This window comes from Pinus tabuliformis, chromosome 4_1, assembly GCF_031772625.1.
Source record: "Pinus tabuliformis cultivar Carrire ecotype Pingquan chromosome 4_1, CPIR1, whole genome shotgun sequence".
NCBI lineage: Eukaryota > Viridiplantae > Streptophyta > Pinopsida > Pinales > Pinaceae > Pinus > Pinus tabuliformis.
In genome coordinates this window covers 444,620,741-444,641,513 of record NC_142303.1, presented here as the reverse complement: position 1 = coordinate 444,641,513, position 20,773 = coordinate 444,620,741, and the positions used below count along the sequence as shown (strand labels likewise).

Sequence of the window (20,773 nt, the reverse complement as noted above, 5' to 3'; positions counted from 1 at the left end):
GTTAAACTGCTTTGGAAGTTAAAAGGGCTAGCTAAAACAAGACTGTTCTTCTGGTGTGTCCTGCTACAGAAAGTTCCTACTTGGGATTTTCTACAAAGAAGAGGAAGGATTGGTCCTTGTCGGTGCCCCCTCTGTAAAGATAGTGTCGAAACAGTTCAACACCTGTTCCTTTTTTTCCCTTTTAACACTAGCCTATGGGCCGAAATGTTAAGGCTGCTAAAAATTCCTTTTAGATGGGAAGGGCAGGGGCTCTTGGAAGCTTGGCAGAGGTGGTGGAATGAAGCTACAAATGACAGAGAGAGATCCATTCCGCTTCTCATTACCTGGGGGACTTGGCTTGCTAGGAATCAAGTCATCTTTAAGGATTCTGTCTTCCCGATTGGTCGACTTGCCGCAGAAGGAGCTGCTATTTATGATAGTATCCCTGTTCCGCAAGCTCCTCCTACTACCAGAGCTGTTCGTCAAGAATCTATCAGATATTCAATGCCGTGGGCTTATTTTGATGGGGCTCTAACATTAATGGACGCTGTGGGGCTGGCTTGATTATTCATTTATCAGAGGAAAAGATTGTCAAAGCTTCTGTTGGTCTTGGCCAGGGGTCCAATAACTTTGCAGAATTGAAAGCCTTACATTTCCTTCTCTGTTGGCTTATCCTTAGGAATGTGAGAGAAGTCTAGATTTTTGGGGATTCAATGAACACTGTGAAATGGTTTAATGGGACTCAACAATGCAGAAATTTCATCTTGCTTCCTCTGCTTAAAGAAGCTTCACGTCTTAAAAGTCATTTCACGGAGATCTCTCTTTGCCATATCTATAGGGAAAGGAATTTTGAAGCTGATCGCCTTTCTAAAGAGGGTGTTGAACAAGTTTCAGGGTCGTGGACAGTTTTGGAGGAAGAAAATGGGGTGATTCGACCACTCGAACAACCAGTTTTTGCTTAAGATTTTGTTCAACAGAAAACTGTTATGTGTTTTGTACATAGTTTGAAACTGTTTCATTTTTTTTTTGCTACTTATATTGACGAACTTCTTCAGGGCTCCTGGGCTGTTTTCCTTTGAAAAGGAGGCCCGGGCCACTGGGTATTCTCAACGGTTTTTCTCTTGACTTTGAGAATCCTTCTAGTGCTTACTGTGGATTCTCTGAGGACGTTGTTTGCCTCGCTGTTCTTTTGGACTCTCAGCTTCTGCCTTATACCATATCTCTTCTGCGTGAATCAGATCCCGGGAGGTGTGCGTGGACAGGAGGAGTCATTTTGCTTTGTCTTGTTTGGTGAGACTGGTGCGCATATACTTCTTTGGCATGTATTGAAAACCAGTTGAGACTTCTTTTTCTCCCTTTAAGGCGGAAAACGAGTCTTTCCGCAATGCTCTGCATTCGCTTTGTAACTCTCGATATTTAATAGAAGGTTCGCTTTTTTCCTGTGGAAAAAAAAATGTTTCAAAATTATATATTTACAGTGTCCAAGATCATTCAATCAATATTTATTACCACGACAAACAACAATATAAAGACTTGGAAAATAGGCTTGTGATGACCCTATGAGGACACAATCTCAATGAAAGCTTTTCTCTCCATATTCTGAATAAATGTGGTATTAACGCAGTTGAATGAAGCAGAAGTTAAGGGAAATACAATAAATCGATGAAGAATAATATTAAGATTTGTTTCAATTTTTAATTAAATTTATTGTTTTAAAGTATGTAGTTTTATTATACTAGTAAATTTTTTTAAACTTAGTTGTTTTTAGTGCGATTTTTTGGAAGCTTTTTTCTAAAATCCTGTAGGAATTTATTGAAATCACAAGTTTGATGGGTAATCTTTGCACAATCAAAGTGCCCGAGAGATGCACTGAATCCATATATACAGTTAAAAAACCAGTTTAAATAACACAAATCAATATTTCACCTCAAATTTTCCAGCCAGACTTTAGCACTAAAAAATCTAAAAAAATACACTAAAAACAACTACCTTTTAAACTACAAATTAAATTTTCATTAAATCTATAATTTTAAAATATGTAGTTATCTAGTTTTATTGTACAACTAAATTCTTTTAAACTACATATTACGTTTTCATTAAATCTATGGTTTTAAAATATGTAGTTTTATTGTACTAGTAAAATAACTACATATTAAGGTTTCATTAAATCTATGGTTTTAAAGTATGTAGTTTTATTGTAATAGTAAAATCTTTTAAACTAATTATGTTTTCTATAGAATTTTAAATTGTGCAGTTTTATTTAATAAGAAAAATGTTTTAATGTTTATGTTAAAGTTTATTATGATTAATTAAACAAAATCACAATACATTTTATTTTTGTATTATTTATATATATATATATTTGAATATATATATAGAGATAAATAAAAAAAAGCAGAGACACATTACTGTATTACTGTCCTATTTTATTTTGAAATTACAATTTAGAATTAATAATTTTTTTAATTCTAAAATTAAACTTAACATTAACATTACCATATACCCCACAGAAGAAGAGAGTCAGTTTTTGGGTTCCCAGCGCCTTCACAATCTGTAATATTTTTGGTTTATTCAGATGGTTGTATCTCAACATCCATTTTTGAGTGCTCAACACCTAAATGGGAGAGAGGATGAATACAGTCTATACTTTTTGATAGCAGGGTTGAACTAGGTCCTGCAGATTATGGGTGTTGCGCTGGGGGCCTGTTTGGCTATTTTAGGGATGGTTTGGAAGCGTAGGAGGACATGGTCTTATTGTGAGGGTTTGCAGGAAGAAGATGCAGGCCAAAGAGCTCAGGAAACCCAATGCTCTAAAGGATTCAATACAAGAGGTAACTTTAGTGATATTGATATTTCTTCATTTGTTTGGATTGCCCTGAAGTCCCTTTTGTTTGATTGAAATTGGTGTTAATTGTTTTAACTTAATTGGGTTTTCATTTATTTAGATCACATTCAAATCGTTTGCCCTCGACTGAGATGGGTTTCATTTGTTTTCAAATTTGATATAGCACATTGCAGATCAGCATGCATTATTTGGGATAATATCCACATTCATCTCAGGCTGAAACCAGAAGTCAAAAAGTTAGAATTGTGAAGTCAAAAAGTTCCATGATTTCTCAGAATTCTTGTAGCTCCCCCAGACGAATCTTGGTCGTGGAAGACACACAAATCAACAGAGCAAGTTATATCAGGACTAAATCATTGTTTGGTTTTAGGATACTGCTTGTGGCCATAGAAGGTTAATTTACCTACAGCTTGCTGCTGAGATCTCATTCATTATTTTCACTGAATCAACCTCAGATAATTTTCGGGAGGGTGCTTCAAAGCCTTAATCTTTACTGTGAAGACGCTGAGAATGGGAAGGTAGCAGTGGACTATGTCAAGCAGGGCAGAACATACGATCTTGTGTTAATGGACAAAGAGATGCCTGTTATGGATGGGTGTGAGGTATACAACTTTTAAATCTTTAAAACGTATAATTTTGAAATTTTGTTTTATTTTGTCTGTGCTACTGAATTAATCATCTCAGCCATCTCAGTTTCTAAAACTTTGGGTTCATTCTTATCACCAAAATGACTGTTTTAATTTCAGGCAACAAGGCAACTGAGATCAGTGGGAGTCAAAACACCCATTTTTGCACATACAGCAAATACCTTGCAATCTGATAAAGACCTCTTCTTTAAGGCTGGTGTTGATGATTTTCAAGCAAAGGTATGCATTTTCATGTTGGATGTGCATTCGATTTTATTTATTTCTGAATGATATTGGATATTTGTTACCAATGCATCCAAATTCTGATATATGTTTGTTATCTATATTATCTGGTCCCTTTGCAGCCTCTGTCCAGAGACAGACTTGTACAATTACTAGATCAATATGGTGTGGATGGTTGTGCTGGCAACATAAGGGGTTGAAAGAGTTTCAAGGTTTCATTGTATTATACCCATGGCTTCATTATGAAAAAAAAAAAAAACAGTGCAGATTGCAGGTTGCCTGCTTTGTAAGTCTTGATCTGCATTATTGCAGTGATTTGATTAAGCGACGAGGAATATGGTTTTAGGGTTTCCAAGCATTTACAATCCTGCAATCCTCTTGAGCAACATTGAACTTTTCTCCATCTTGGGGAAGTCAGGCTAGAGCTGGAAGTAAAATGTGAACAAGTTATGGAAAGTGCATAAACTGGTATAAAGCAAATCATTATTTCTTTTCAAGCAACAGTGTCATAGCTGAAGTTGCAGCACTATTAAAAGGCTGGAAATGAGTCTTGGCGGGGAGATAACAATTCTTTCTCTCGACTATCCAAGTTATACTCAATTGATCTTCTGTGAAGGACTTTGGTCACAGGTAAATTAAAAAATTTCAAAATTGAAATATGTTAGCAATAATTGTTCCTTTGTATGGTTAATGTCATTAGCTCTGTATTGTATTGGGAAAAATTGAAATTCAAATTAAGTTTATTTCATTAGTAATGTATTTGTCCTGTGGTGTGTATTCTGATGGATGCATTAACAAGCCCTAACACCATATCATAATTTCAGGAATTCCTTCTCAAGATCAATCAAAACGGGTTTGAGCCACACTCATTGGCAACAGGCTGGGATCAACAAGAAGACTTATGAGAGAGCTTTTAGTTTTTTTAGTGAAGCCGAACGAGTGGGACTTTGGGAAATGCTTGTTCAAAGTTTTTAACTCCTTCGCCTATATGGGTGGCCTGCACAATTTGTATCTATAATAAGGATTTATTAAATTTTGTTACCATTTTTTGGTGGCAGGTTCACCAAATTTACAATGGTTATTTGAAATGTGTTTTAAAGTCATTTTGCAGACAGGATTGTTTGGGAGAGGATTCTAATTTTGCTTTATTTTTGTTGCATGGAGAGTGATTGTATATACCATCATTTATGTTGTTAAATAATTTATAGTTTTTTTGAAATATTTGGTTTAAGTTGAATTGTGTTTTTCTCATTTTATGAAAATGATTAATTTTAATGTTTAACCAGAAATTGTAGATATAACAAAAATGGGATTTGTTGATTAACCTTGTACTTATAAGTTTATTTGTTAATAAATGATTTAGGATTACATAGTCTAATTGATATTCATCTTTTCACATACTGCCTTGGGCCTTTTTCCTAATCTCTATTTAATTAGATTTTGAGAGGCTTTCCATGTCAGATAGCGTAATAAATCTACATATATGCCATGTTTCATCTTTCTTAGATCTCAGTGTAATTATGCTTCCATAGAGTGAAATGCTCAACTTGATGTGTCCCTTTTATAGCAAAGTCTAAATTTAGAGTTGGATTTCATTATTCTCAAAGATATTTTTCTTAAAGATGTATATGTGATGTATGGATCCATTAAGTAATGGAATGTTGTAGCATTGGATTAAATATAAATAGATATCTATGTTGTGAAAAAGAGAGGTTCAATTGGTGAACCTGGTAAGGGAAAAACTCCAAATAAAAGTGAACGAACAAATAGGATGTCAAGCAGCTGACATGAATAACCTGCACGCAGCAACTAATAGATCAATTGTCACTTAGTTGGAATCATATGGGTATATCTCCCCCAAGCAATTCTGCTCTTTTATGTTCAATCCCATCAACACTTTCTTCAACAGCTAAGGGCACAGTTTAGTTTTAACCTGCCCACAAAAACAAACAAAAGCACATTAGACCCATTCCCAATATCAACTTGTATGGATGGATGTATATAGTTAAATTTAATTGAATATTTTCATTTACATCCTCATGAGGCCATGTACGATCTATGGAACCATATGAAAAAAGAAATCTGGCCCTAAACATACTTTTCATAGATACGTTGTAGACCAACATCAAAGATCTTGTTCCAGTAGGTGGGATCTGTCTCGCACCTCTCAAAAAAGTCAGCGATCTATTAACTTGTAGAATCTCCATGGTATGGGGATCAATATGGAATCCAGACATCACAATAATTTCAGCAGGACTTCCATTACATGTTGCAAATGTGGGAAGACCACACATTTCATCTCAGACTGAAACCAGAAGTCAGAAAGTTAGAACTGTGAAGTCAAAAAGTTACATGATTTCTCAGGATTCTTGTAGCTCCCCCAGACGAATCTTGCTAGTGGAAGACACACAAATCAACAGAGTAAGTTATATCAGGACTAAATCGTTGTTTGGTTTTAGGACACTGCTTGTGGCCATACAAGGTTAATTTACCTACAGCTTGCTGCTGAGATCTCATTCATTATTTTTCACTGAATCAACCTCATATAATTTTCAGGAGGGTGCTTCAAAGCCTTAATCTTTACTGTGAAGAAGCTGAGAATGGGAAGGTAGCAGTGGACTATTTCAAGCAGGGCAGAACATATGATCTTGTGTTAATGGACAAAGAGATGCCTGTTATGAATATGCGTGAGGTATACAACTTTTAAATCTTTAAAACTTATAATTTTGAAATTTTGTTTTATTTTGTCTGTACTATTGAATTAATCATCTCAACCATCTCAGTCTCTAAAACTTTGGGTTCATTCTTATCGTCGAAATGACTGCTTTAATTTCAGGCAACAAGGCAACTAAGATCAATGGGAGTCAAAACACCCATTTTTGCACTTACAGCAAATACCTTGCAAACCTCCGAAGAGAAAACTCTCGTGTGAATTGAAGGGGCACTGCAACACCCATTGCAATTGGACATTAGTGGCTTCTATTTATTTTTAAGCACTGAGTATTCGTAAAGCACTAGGTATTCGTAAACAAATTAGATTAGTAATCATGGCTACTCAGTCACAAGTTTAATTTCCAGGTTTTACTGTCTGAGAAGATTGGGTGTGGCTAGGGACGGCTAAAGGTGATGCAGAGAGGCTGACCTGGGTCATGTCCATGTCATGGTGAGCGAAATTGATGGGCGTTGAAGGTGTAGACGAAGAGGATGAGGGAGTCCAAGTTGTATAAAAGGAAGCACAGGTTGTTTAAGTTCAAGCGGAGTCATAGAATTTCTATGAGAGGAGCGGGCTAGCCTCATTACACCGTGAATTCGGCCATAGAATGGTGTCCAAAAGAGGAGTGAGGGGAGTATTTACACCCGATGTTGTACCCTGGATGATTTTGCTATCTCAAACTAAATTGCAAGAAATATGGAACTGACCCATTGACTGTGATTCTCCTCTTTTAAATCTGAAGCTATGTGATGATCTTCCTCCTGAAATCTGGATCTGTTGGAACTATATCCTAAAAATCAGTCAACCTTCCTTAAGTAAGGTAAACTCCACCACCTATGCTAGCCATGATCTTTTACTGCCAACTCAAGGTATGCCCCTTTTGAATCCAAACTTTGTTGTTCCAGAAATTACTTGCTCCTCTTGTTGTGGTCATTCTAAGGCTTAGTCAACTCAAAAATTTCTATGACACATAAATCATTTGTGCACATCAACTTTAAAACCGTCCTGCCCACAAAAACAAACAAAGGCACATTAGATTTTCCCAGCTTTCCCAAACTCGAACAGGTAAGAATGACCATAATACCGACATATCTGCAAATCAAGTATATCAACACCACTAACCAGATTTCTGTACTTTAAACTGTAAAACATCTCCAAATAACGACTTGTCTCTCATCTTTCAAGTTTAGCACCTCTCAGAAAAGTCAACAATCTATTCTCTTGTAGAATCCCCATGGTTTGGATCAATATGGAATCGAGACACCACATTCACAATAATAAAATTAAATGAAACCCTTACCTCCTTGCACGCTGGTCTCGTTACACCGTGAATTCGCCCGGTTGAATGAAACTCTCATTTACAAATTAAATAAAATATCTATACATCCAAGCCTTTTATCTTTCAATCCCATCGACACTTTCTTCAATAGCAAAGGGCACAATTTTAACTTGTTTACAAAAACAAACAAAGGCACATTAGATTTTCCCAGCTTTCCCAAACCAGAATAGGTAAGAATGATTATAATACCGACATATCTGCAAATCAAATATATCAACACCACTAACCAGATTTCCCGCAAATCAAATATATCAACACCACTAACCAGATTTCTGTACTTTAAGCTATAAGACATCTCCAGATAAGGGCTTGTCTCTTGTCTTTCAAGTTTGGCACCTCTAAAAAAAAGTCAACAATTTGTTCACTTGTAAAATCCTCATGGTATGGATCAATATGGAATCCAGACACCACATTCACAATAATAAAATTAAATGAAACCCTTACCTCCTTGGGGGCTGGTCTTGTTATGCCGTGAATTCCCTTGGCTGAACGAAACCCTCATTTACAAATTAAATAGAATTTCTATGAGAGGAGCGGGCTAGCCTCATTACACTGTGAATTCGGCCAGCTGAATAAAACCCTCGTTTAGAAATTAAATAGAATGTTATCCAAAAGAGGAGTGAGGGGAGTATTTACACCGGATGTTGTACCCTGGATGATCTTTCTTCTCTGCGATCTGGTCTGGTTGTGCCGCTACGGCCAACCACTAGAAAGGGATTGCGCTAATCTAGAGTTCGAAATTGTGCTGTTATGATCACTGAGTGTCTCTTTGTGATGCAATTACATGAAGGGAAAGCAACGGGCCCAGCGAGTCCCAACCGGTCACCAACCAATTCAAATCAACAAGTAAGGATAATTTAATCGTCTAACAAAGGATCTAAGGGCGTAAAGTAAAGTGATGATAGAGAGGCAGTTGAGAAAATTGATTTCAGAGGGAAACGCCTTAAGACGTAATTAAAATATGTATATTCACATAATTAATACAAAATATTAATTGAATGTATTATTAAAACCATGAGGTATTTTTACTTACTTGATATTAAATAATTAAAGTATTTATTGATGTTAAATAGATAGTGATTAAATGTAATACTAAAACATTCCTACATTATGTTAATTTCAAGATTCCCCACAACAGGGATTTTTGCTCCACTCATGTATAAATGATCATACTACCCAAATGAGCTACAATATTATATAGCATAAACTATACTACCATGCAGAATGGAATGAATTTATGTAAAATGAGGATTGAAATCAGAATTCTACCCGTCTCCATGCTTTCCTTTTTCTCTGTAAGGCTTGACAAGAACACGAGCACCACAAACATAATGTGGATTTCCTTTGGCCAGCATCATTTTTACAGTCTCCGAGTATACAAACGTTACAAATCCAAACATTCTCCTGTTGGTAGGGTATTCTCACGTCCTGCACAGGCCCATATGTCCTGCCAAACAATCACAGGTGTAATGAATTCCATAGGAAAGAGAAAGGAAAGCAAAAAATATATACATGCATGCAAATGAAATGAAGCCCCACCTGAAATAATAGGATACATCTTCCTCTGTAAAAGTGCTCTCAGCGGGGAATGTTAAATAAATCTGACGAGATCCTGCAATCAATCCTGCTGTTATGTCGCTTCGTTCACTCCTGTATTCTGTGAACCTGGGAGCATCCTTTGCTAAAACAACTGCGTGTTGGCCATGTGGTCTGCATAGAACAATCCAAAGTTCAATCCCAAATGGTCTTTCCATTCTTTCTTTCATTTGAAGTTCTAAATTCAAGGGACAGAGTAAATTTGAAGACACATAAATTTTTTCAAGATTTTATTTCGTTAATAACTGCCTGGCTGTGGCTTAGTGGTTGGGGCAGGGCATGCCCAGCAAAGAGCAGGACTTCAAACCCCTGTAGATGCAGAGGTGTCAACAAACCAAATTGGTAATGTGAATAGAGTCTTTCCGTATTTGACATAGCCTATTTGTGCCTAGGCATTTTGAATCATAAATCAGAAAAATCATGAAAAAACAGGAATTTCCTAAAGCCAAGAAACATACCTATCAATCAGTCTAACTGTGTTCTTCAAGCGTGCCAAGAGCTTGGTGAGACTGTAACCTGCTTTGCCATGCCTTTGAGATTCAGTCAAGTAGCCTTCTGCCTGCAGAGTCCTCTCATATCTCTCATAGTACAATTGAGGCAATGAGGCGATGGAAATGGGAGTCCTTTTGGCTCTCAGCAATTCCGAGTATTTACACCGGATGCTGTACCCTGGAAGATCTTTCTTCTGGTCTGGTTGTGCCGCTGCGGCCGACCACTAGAAAGGGATTGCGCTAATCTAGAGTTCGAAATTGTGCTGTTATGATCACTGAGTGTCTCTTTGTGATGCAGTTACATGAAAGGAAAGCAACGGGCCCAGCGAGTCCTAACCGGTCACCAACCAATTCAAATCAACGGGTGAGGATAATTTAATCGTCTAACAAAGGATCTTGAACTTCATCATTCATTATATATGTAATTATGCATGTAGGAAGTCAAGGTTGAAGAACCTCCGCCACGGTCAAATGGTCTCGTAGGGACAAAGCATAAAACCTCCGCTGATTGGAAACTAACTACCCCGGCGGACAAGCGACTACGTTTCAATTTACTTATTGGGTGCCCCTCTCAAATAAGTAACTAAAAGGCGTTGGTCGAGAGTTCGGCAGGCTCACCCTTTCTTTTCTTTCATAATCAATCGTTGCGTAATATCGTATACAAAGATATATCTATATCATTATATATGTCATTATGCTTGCCTTATGACTTGACACTTCATATTTCACTCACGTCAAGAAAGATCGACCTGCCAAACCAAACCAAAGTAAGAGGGGAAGATAAGGAAGGTACAAAGGATCTAAAGGCTTAAAGTGATGACAGAGAGGCAGTTGGGAGAATTGATTTCAGAAGGTAACGCCTTAGGTTATCATGAAAACCAATCTTCTGGTAACATTCTTCTTGAGATTCAAATTTATTTTTATTATTTAAACTTAATTCAATGACAAATTTTTAAAATATTTTAAAATTTAAAGAATAAGAGTGAACACAATTACATTAAAATTGAAAGGCTTTGCAGGGAGGCTTTCAAATTCCACCTTCCTTGCATCCACTTATCTATTTATTTCTAGCGAATTTTCTAACTGATTGTATTTGTATAGGAGTGAAAGAAAAAGGCAAGATGGTTATCGCTGGAGTAAATATGGCCAGCAATAAGAATAGCCCCTTTTCCAAGTTAATTATCCCTCTCAGTTTTCTATAACGTATTTTACGGAGTATTTTTTAGGCTTCAATGTTTTAATAAATATGTAAATTCAAATCATTATTTGAATTTGTAACAATTACCTTCTCTGAGAAAACTGGCCCTTGCTCGAAGCACCAAAAATACTCTATAAAGTTGCCTAGAGCCATATATGTGTCTGCCTATTGCTTCAATATGGTTACATACGAATTTCTTTGGCATAATCTCCGTTCTAGAGCATGTTCTCTCTGCTTAGTCCATGGCTACATACGAATTTCTTTGGCATAATCTCAAACCTTTCCAGAGTATGCTATTTCTACTTCGTCCATGGCTGCATACAAATTTCTTTGGCATAATCTCTCAAACTGTTCTAGAGGCTCGGTGACCTTCCTCAGGCTTGTGGCTATGGATCTTTGTTTCCCTCAGACACCCTCGTTAATCTTCAACAATAGTTCGGTTGGTTGCCTCAAATGACTATTAGAATTTGCTTGCCTCAAATGACTTTTAGAATTAGAACTAGTTGTGTACAAGTAGCTTTTGGAAGGGTTATTAATTCCTCGAACGGTGACTCAATAAGGATTTGAGTTTCAAAGGCAATATTGTGTCCAAAACCTTGGAGGTGAGAGACATGTAGCTTACCACGACGCTATCCATTGCATTGGAGTGGTGCCTCTCGAACACCACGGAGGTGACAAAGATGCAGCTTGCCACGATGCTGTCCATTGCATTAGAGTGGTGGCTTTCGATATATATTATACTGAAGTAGGAAAACATTAAATGTATCTTAAGTAATGCTAAATTACAAGTTAGCATTAAATTGGCATTCCAGTGAAATTTGAAAGGATTATCGTAAGTTTTAATAAAATCAGACTTTTTCCTTGCAATAAGAGGTTCAAATAAAAACTTTGCATAAAAATTTGTTTGATGAAATATTTCTGCTGAAACATTGGTTAAAAGGTAAAAATAATAATTAGTCAAAGCAATTTAATGCTAGGTAAATGCTCATCGATCGCAATAGTCCCTGCGCCGCCAAAGGCAGGGACTAATAAGAAAAAAACAAAAGATTGTCGTAATATTTGAGAGGTAACTTTGAGGATGTGATTGTTATTGTTCGTAAAGGTATTTACCTATATTGTGAAACTTGTTGCAGGTATTGTGTTAGAAATGTGTAATTGGTGATGATTTGTGACGATGATCTTGAAGAGTAGATTGGAAATAAACTAGAATTTGCATCAAATGTTGCAAAGAAAACGCCGTAAGGCAATAGAAAAGGAACTAGTAGCTTGAAGTGTCTTGTAAAATCGATGCAATCTCTACACATTATTATAATGTTTCAAAATTATGGCGATTGCAGTCGAATCCATCCAAATCCAAATCTTGTTAAATTGGAAAGTTTGAAATTCAAGGAGAATATTGTTAAGATGTTATTTTGGACCCACTCCAGGGGATCACATGCCAACAAACCACTTTCTCTAGATCCAAAACAAGTTCAGGGATTGCTTCACCAACCTAAAATCTAATCAGCTGAAGTTTCAACATCAAGAAGGAATCATCAGCTTTAGTGGGATGTTTTATTGGCTAGTAGGGATGTTCCAGGTCCGGGTGTGACGAAGGACCCTTCCAAGACCTTTTACTTTTGTGATGTGTTAAATTGCATTTTTAAAAGAACATAAGTTAATGCACCTGCATGCTGTAAAGAAGATGAACATGACAATCATCAGCACATGAAATAACAAGACGTTGATAATGGAGTTCGTCCAGGAGGGACTATGTCTCCAGGCCCAGTGTCAAGATGGTGTAGGTCGCTGCATTAAGTGATATCAATAGTGATGATGTACATAAGAGATGATGTCACTATCATACAAGGAAAATTCCCTCACGCAAGAGTGGATCCAAGAGATGTTCCACTATAGGAACTCTCAATCAAAAGACTCCTATCAGTATGACATAAAACTCATGCACGATGAGCATCCCGCCAACATGGCATAAAATGGATCTCAAAGCAAACATGCATGTGACACATGAGTATCCCATCAACATACAACAAAGGGATCTTAAAACACAACATGATGCGTCATGACAACAAGTACATCACATAGGTGATTCCGCGTCATATCAAGTAGGAATCATGAAAACATGTAAGAAACAAGATCTTGCATCAACATTAATCAAGGATCTGTGTAACATAATGCATAAAGAAGAAGTACTTGAACACATCATATACCTCACAACCAGGGGCCATCTGAAGATTCAGCGAATGTCAAACTGATGAAGTTGTTCGGACCACCGATCTCATGGCATCGATCGCATGAAAATGACTGCTCACACATGAATGTGGACATATGCACTAACACTTAGAAAAGTGGGCAGAAAATGAAATGAGAGAATGAAAAATATGAATGCACCATAAGATTTGTAGCATCGAGTAGTGCAAAATCGACTGTCGAAAATCTGAATTTTGAGAAGTTGAGAATTTGGGGCTCAAGGAATCTTTTAGATTCCCCCGGGATTCCTCAAAGATTCTAGTCCATGGGTGGACTGGAAATCTGCAACTCAAATGGAAAATCTGATCTCGCCATTATGAACCCTGCAGAAAACTGTGAAAAACAAGTATAAACTTGACTATATTCTGACATGGAGAAAAATTACCTCCTGGGAAAAATTTCAAGGCTCATGGTTCTGCTCCCAGTTTTTGCAGCGATCATGGTTCCACCTTCACCTTGAAAATGAAAAAAAAAAAATGCAAAACTTTGATGGAGACATGGACAATGCCATTGCGTTCGTGGCGACGAGAGGTGTTGAATCCATATAAAATTTGTCAAATTCTGACAAAGTGAAAATTCAGTGCTCCTGTGAAATTCGTGGTTCCACCTGCATTAAGAAATAATTAAAAATTAATTGCATTGAAATGCGTGCCCACTTCTGGTTCCTCCATCTGCCTAGGCACACTGATGAAATGACGGGTTAATATAAATGTTCGGGTGGATTTGTCAACAACGACCATTTGGCGTAATGGAAAGATTGGCAATTTGTTGAGGACGGGTCGGGGGATCAAATCCTGCCCCTCCCGACTTAACCCATGCAATATTTTTTTTGCTAACTTTGGGGTGGCGGGTCCGCTATTTTGGGTGGCCCGCCCCCATTTCTGTCATTTGTTGCCTTTATCGCTGTGAGGTGGTCCATACGCATGGAGTTGCGTGGTTTGAGGTTGGTTGTACTATTTATGGGGCCGTCTGGTGCCCATGTTCGGCCCACATGGCCAGGTGAGTTCAACTCCCGGTGGCATCACCATTACATGGTACGTAGGTTTGTTGGGGGTGGTGGGGTTGGTGGCCCCCAACACTTTTAATATATATACTTTTTTGTTTTAAAAAATTACAATGTAGATTTTTGAAATTTAGATTTTAAGCCATAGGAGTCAAATTAATGACCCCACAATTTCGCCTAGAATCCGGCCGAAGTTGGCCAGAATCTAGTGGCTGGGTTCGGTCCAAATTGTGGTCTCCTTATGCTGCCCAATCATAAAAAAGTCAACCCCATTTTGACTGCTTCTAACTTTCGCATCCAGACTCGGATTGATGAATCGTTCACACCGCCGCGATCAGGAAGACGAGATCTATTCTCTAGTCCTAGTTTGAGCATAATCCAAACACTTTGATTTTTGAGCTTCCCTGAGTCCTCCTTGTCCTGTGTGTGTCTCTGGAGCCACCTGGATCAATCCTCCCCACTGAGGATATTTTGCAACTTCTCTGTACCTAGTCTCCATCACAAGCATCCTGAAAGGTCTCGCTTCCATCTCCTTCACCTTTGTTCTTTGGAGCCTTAAGTGATGAGCCGACACCTGCACCGTCTGCAACCTGTAGTACATTGTTTCACAAATTACATGCTTGAATTTCATGACCAACTAATGACCCAAGGATCCCACACTTGCCACGAGCTTATAACACATACTCGGTGGTCAAGTTTACATCAAGATGGTGAATCTGCAACTGAGAGTTCTTGTAGTGGAACATCTCTTAGAGACACTCCTGCATGAGGGCATTTTCCTTGTATGATAGCAACATCATCTCTTATGTACATCATCACTCTTGATAGCACTTAATGGAGTGGCCTACACCATCTTCACACTGGGCCCAGAGACGTAGCCCATCCTGGACAAACTCCATTATCAACGTCTTATTATTTCATGTGTTGATGATTGTCATGTTCCTCTTCTTTACAACATGTAGATGTATTCACTTATGTTCTTTTAAAAATGAAATTTAACACATCATGAAAGTAAAAGGTCTTGGAAGGGTCCTTCATCACACCCGGGCCTGGATCAAGGGAGCTTCCACTATCAAGAGGAGTGGTTGCGCATTGGGTTTTCTTGTGATCCCACTGTGAAACACACAATCATTTTATGGATTACTGACCAATCAGGTGTACCTTACATCCATTATGAGCCAATTACAATATAATCTGGTTGTTGAATGTTGTGTTGCCAATCAATTAATGATGCCCACAACTAATGTGCTCTATCACCAGTGAATATTGGGATAATGTTTGTCAAAAGAATCTATTGTATCCTGATGTATGTTCTCCAAGTGTATTTTTGTCATTCCATGACCACCTTTCTTTATTTACTTGAGTTAATGTTTAATTGGCTTCAATGACCAACACCAACTCTCAACAACCAAATTAATGTCAAAGAATTTGAAATTGGGGAGACAATAAGTCTCTGCCCTTTCAAGGAATGTTCAAAAACCAACAACCATGGATTGGGGTCTAATATAATGGTTGTGTGCGTACACTGTATTGGAAGAGGAACTACCATGTTCCCACTTTTCCTTGTCAAACCTCAGTCAATCTAACAACAATTCTTAATATCATTCCAATAAGTTGTCTATACAACAATGGCATATTCAACACCATCATAGATTTATGCAGAGCCAACAACAATAAGAATTCCATCCAAAACATTATTTACTAACGTCTACATGATTATCAGGCAGCTACCCCCCCCCAAGTGCAAAACATTTTGGTTGCATTGCAACTGGATTATAAAATGTTTCTCACCTCATGTTGAGGCTCTGCGACTTCTACTCTTTGTTGCTATTAGTGCATCCTTAATGAGGATAAAGAGGAAGAGAAAAGCTACTAAAATTAATCCCAACAATTGAAGGAATTATGATATGGAAAAGAGAAACATCTAGCAATCATCATGGATGCAAACCTCCCCCTCCACCCCCCCTATCGGCTCTGAGAAATGCCAGAGCCTAATATCTGCAGTTATCCATTCACCTTGAGATAACCTTATAGTAGGATGCTTGACATTTATCTACTTCCATGATGTAATCTACAGTGGCCACAATGCCATGAACACCATTGAAAATATTGATAATAACCAATTTCCAAATTTCTATATTCTTTATGATAGTATATTTTGATTATGAAAAGTATTTTGTGATTCATTCACCTTTATTTCGAAAATTTTATGAAAAATGGAATAGAAAATTTAACAGAAAAAATTTGAAATATTTTATTAAAAGGAAGAATAACAAGTGTAATATGTAGTATTGCTACTTAGTACATGCCTCTTACGGAAAAAGTAGAGAACCCTTTTAGGGTGAATGTGATCATATAACTTAGTTATATTAAGTGCATGATTTAAGTACCACAACCTTCGTGGAGGGGGATTCAGATTGCTAATAATCTATTGGTACATGATATCATAGTTTTATCTAAAAAGAGTCAACAACAATTAAATAATTAAACTATAAAAAACTATTATGATTAATAAAATATATTAATAGAAAAATGTGAAAAAACATTGTTATTAGAAAAAATATAACAATTAATTAATAAATATTTATTGCTAAAAATAAATACGATAATTAATAGGAAAAAAATTAATTATAGAAAAATCATATGAATAATTTTTGGATAATTAATTCATGAGTACAAGTTTTTTTTTAGTTTTTTTTGCTTTTTTAAACAACTTTTAATTAATAAAACCAAATGTGAAACAAAAAATGAATCTTTACCTCCCAAATATATTGGGTGTCCTTATGATATTTACTATACTAAAGATTAATATTGAACCTTAATCATAGTTCATGAACAGTCATGTTTAACTCAATAGTATAATGTGTGTGTCATTATGATGTTTGGCCTGTTGTTAAGAATTGGTATTACTAATTTAACTATAGTCCAAGGAAAATCACTAGTGTGTCAACAATAACCACATTAATGTTTGTTATAGATAAATATAATATAATGATTAAAGGATTAAAATATGATAAGATAACATGATTTATGAGAAATGTAATCTAAAATCTTTTAATCTATCTATAGGCCAAGGAAAATCACTCGTGTGTCAACAATAACCACTTAAATGTTTGTTATAGATAAATATAATATAATGATTAAAGGATTAAATTATGATAAGATAACATGATTTATGAGAAATGTAATCTAAATCTTTTAATTTATCTATGTTGTAAAAAAAGTGAAGTTTTTCACAAATAAATCATAAATAAACAAATTCTTGCTGGATTCTCTTTAAATATGACTAGAATTTCCATAATTTTCTAGACAACTCTTCCCCTCGTTAGACTATACACTATGTGTATATGTGAGAAGCCTAAAAATATCTAAAAATATCTTTCAAATCCTAATGATTGTCCTTCCCATTTGGAGCGTTTTTCTTTGCATTCATTGCAGGAAAGAGCATTCGTATGGCGTTCTGTGACATTTTGTCTATATCTGCCAATGAAAAAAAATGTCACACGAACTAAAAGTAGTCAGTGATTAAGGATCTGAATTTGGCCGCTGACAGATGATGCGAGTGCTGGACGTACTAGGTTGACGGGTGTGTTGATCAAAAGCGTCTATGTAGGTGGAAGATTTTATAGTGCCACGCATCAAAAGAGAGACCATGAGACTCACGGATTGCAGGTTTGAGTGACTTATATAAAGAAAGTCCATCGTGTCTTCACCTATTTCTAGAAAGAAAGTGATGTAGTGTACTCATTATTATTTTTTTATTTTATTTTTTATTTGGTAGAAAAAAAATTATTGTTTTATATTATAATGCAGCGTAAAGTAAATGTGTTAAAAATATTTTATTTTTATTTTTAGCTATAAATAAATTATTTTAATTTTCATGTGAAACAATATAATTTTATATCAATATATCAATTTTAGAAAAGAATTATATCTATATATATATATATTTTGAAAGTGAAGAAAATGTGTAATAAAAAAAACAAAAAAAATATAATGTTAATTATAATAAAATATTTCAATGCTCAAATTAAAAATTAATTGAAATAGAAAGAACTGAATTAATTTATGACGATGTGCAATTCATTTATTCTTTAATATGAAAATAAAATATAAACTGTGCTAATTTATTTATTCTTTAATATAAAAATAAAATATAAAATGTGCATCAGTAGGCTTTGTTTTTTTAAATTATTATTTAGAAACATTTTTTGCAACTAAGGAAATAGTTGTACAAAGGTGGTCATGCTGTTATAGACATATTTGGGCACTGCAACCCCAATCACATATGTCCATAAACCAAGGTCTTCTAAACCCCTAAAAGTGTTGTTTCATACCCTAAAGGATCAAGGTCAACTGATTATATCATTTCCCAGAAATTCTCCCTGAAAAACTGCTCAAAACTGGTCAAAACTAGATCATCTCACTTGCTCCATGGCTAGGGTGCGATGCATCTCACCTTCTACACATGAGAGGTGTGATGCATACTGAAAATGCCTTCTGTAGGGTGTGATGAGCGAGAATAGACAAATGGTAGAGACAGTTTGCTAAGTGGATGATCAAGGAATCTTCTAGAAACTTCTCATTTGACACTTGCCTCTCTGAGTTCGCCCAGGGATGAGTAAGAGATCTGAAATCTCCAAGTGGAACCAAGAACTATCAGAGAGATGACACTAATCAAAATCCCAGAAGTTGATTCATCCCCCTGCAAATTTCTATAAATGGATCCCTCATCCAAGAAAAAAAAAGGTTGAAATTTGGTAATTTGCAAAGAGGTGCTGCTGGTTTCTCTTTGAAGACATTGCTGGGTGATCTTGCTTTGTGTGAGGTGAAGAGGGCTTTCAAGCTGGGAGGATGGCACTAGGTCAGACCAAGTGGTTGTAATCCTCTCTTCTGTGACTTTTACTAATAAAGCTATTTGAGTTTTCCTCCATATTCTTGTGTATCTCTGAATATTGTGTTGATATATGCATTTGTATGGTCAATATATATCTGATCCTATATTGTTTATAGTGAAAGATCTCTATGTTTTGATGGTATTATGCTGCTATGAATCTACAGGTGCTCTTTGAAGCGGGATAAGTAAGGAAGCAATGGCAAGATTCTATCAAAGGGAAAAGGAAACAAGCAAGGAGCCAAGCGGAAGACTGAGGTTGGTACTCTCTGCTTCTTTCCCATCTCTCTCCCGTAAAGGAAAATCAAGTGACTTTAATCTGTTTGTTTCTAAGATAGCTACCCGTCTTAGTGGGACTAGCAGCTCTGAATAGACACTAGATTTCTCGATAACAAAATGGTGACTCCACTGGGGAGTGATTAGTTTGATTGCTTGTCTCTATTCGTTTGATTCATAAACCACAGACGGAGCCTGAAGTCAAGCCAGCTAGCCTTCGAACTACATTTGCTATGCAAGTGCAAAGTAGATCAATGCTGCTTCAGTCAATCTCCGAGTTTGTTTATGAACTGAACAATTGACTTGCAAACATCCTGAGTGCCCTAGAGGTAGCTTGAGTAACCTCATTAGATCAGCCCTATACTTTGTAGTTACTGACTATCATTTGCTCGGCCTAAATCCCTGGACTAAACTACAAACTATGACAAAAAACAAAGTTAAAGTCTCGTTCCTTGACCATCGCATCCTCTCCTTTAGGAAATCTGGATGCATCGCACCTCTCGTGTGCAGTAGGTGGGATGCATCCTTGTTTCCTTGTGTTGTAGGTGCGATGATCGGACAAGACTAGATCTGCCTCCAGATTTTGGTTTTTTCTTCACTATCTTCAGTTTTATTCAGGAGTTTTGCTGTCTGTGATCAGTAGACCACTGTTGAAACCCCCTTCTTTGCATCATCCAACCTCTATTGTACAAAGAATTGTGAATTTTTTTTATGTATTGTGCACCATTTACAGTTCTCTTTTACAAAATAGTAGCTTAATCAAATTGTCGTCTCTTGATTTGGAAGTGTCGTTTTCAGTCAAGGAAAATAATACTTCTCTTTTTGATAGTCAATTACATTGTTACTCTTGTATTTGATTTGAATTAGTAGTATTTCAAGTGTCAAAAGCAGTTTTCAATTCAAAATCTCAAAGTGTCATCTTGCCTTCCTATCATTTTTTGAAAAGAAAATCGTTAGTACTGTCGCTTTGAAAGAAGAAATAATTTGGATTTGTATTTGGCATTCGTTTTGTCATTCGCACATTAAGAAAGCGGAAAACAAATACATGCACGTGAATTTGCATTTAGACTGCTTGTTGATTTTGATTTAGGACAGTGCATCTAGTGTGTGCTCTTTGCTCTATGTTGAAAAGATTTCATTTCTCTTTCCTTAGTAGCTAGGATTTTCATTGCAATAAGAAGATTAAACAACTGTTTATCATCTTAAATTGAATTTTAGGAATTATATATCTACATCACGTGGTGAACCTGAAAGGAAAACTTCTTAAGAAATATAAACTATAAAATAAATTCAATGAACATAAAAACGCTTTGGAACCTAACG

At 36.3% G+C, this 20,773-nt stretch overlaps 2 pseudogenes across 1 annotated transcript; one reads left to right on the top strand and one right to left on the bottom strand.

The window, feature by feature from the left end:
* Nucleotides 1-2,520: 2,520 nt before the first annotated feature.
* On the top strand, nucleotides 2,521-4,017 carry LOC149176241 (histidine protein kinase NIK1-like; annotated as a pseudogene). The gene is made up of 5 exons (XR_016258633.1): nucleotides 2,521-2,810; nucleotides 2,988-3,156; nucleotides 3,280-3,426; nucleotides 3,571-3,690; nucleotides 3,816-4,017. The product of XR_016258633.1 is annotated as a histidine protein kinase NIK1-like (transcript).
* Nucleotides 4,018-9,010: 4,993 nt separating this feature from the next.
* Nucleotides 9,011-11,183, bottom strand: LOC149176240 (zinc finger CCCH domain-containing protein 18-like; annotated as a pseudogene).
* Nucleotides 11,184-20,773: the final 9,590 nt, after the last annotated feature.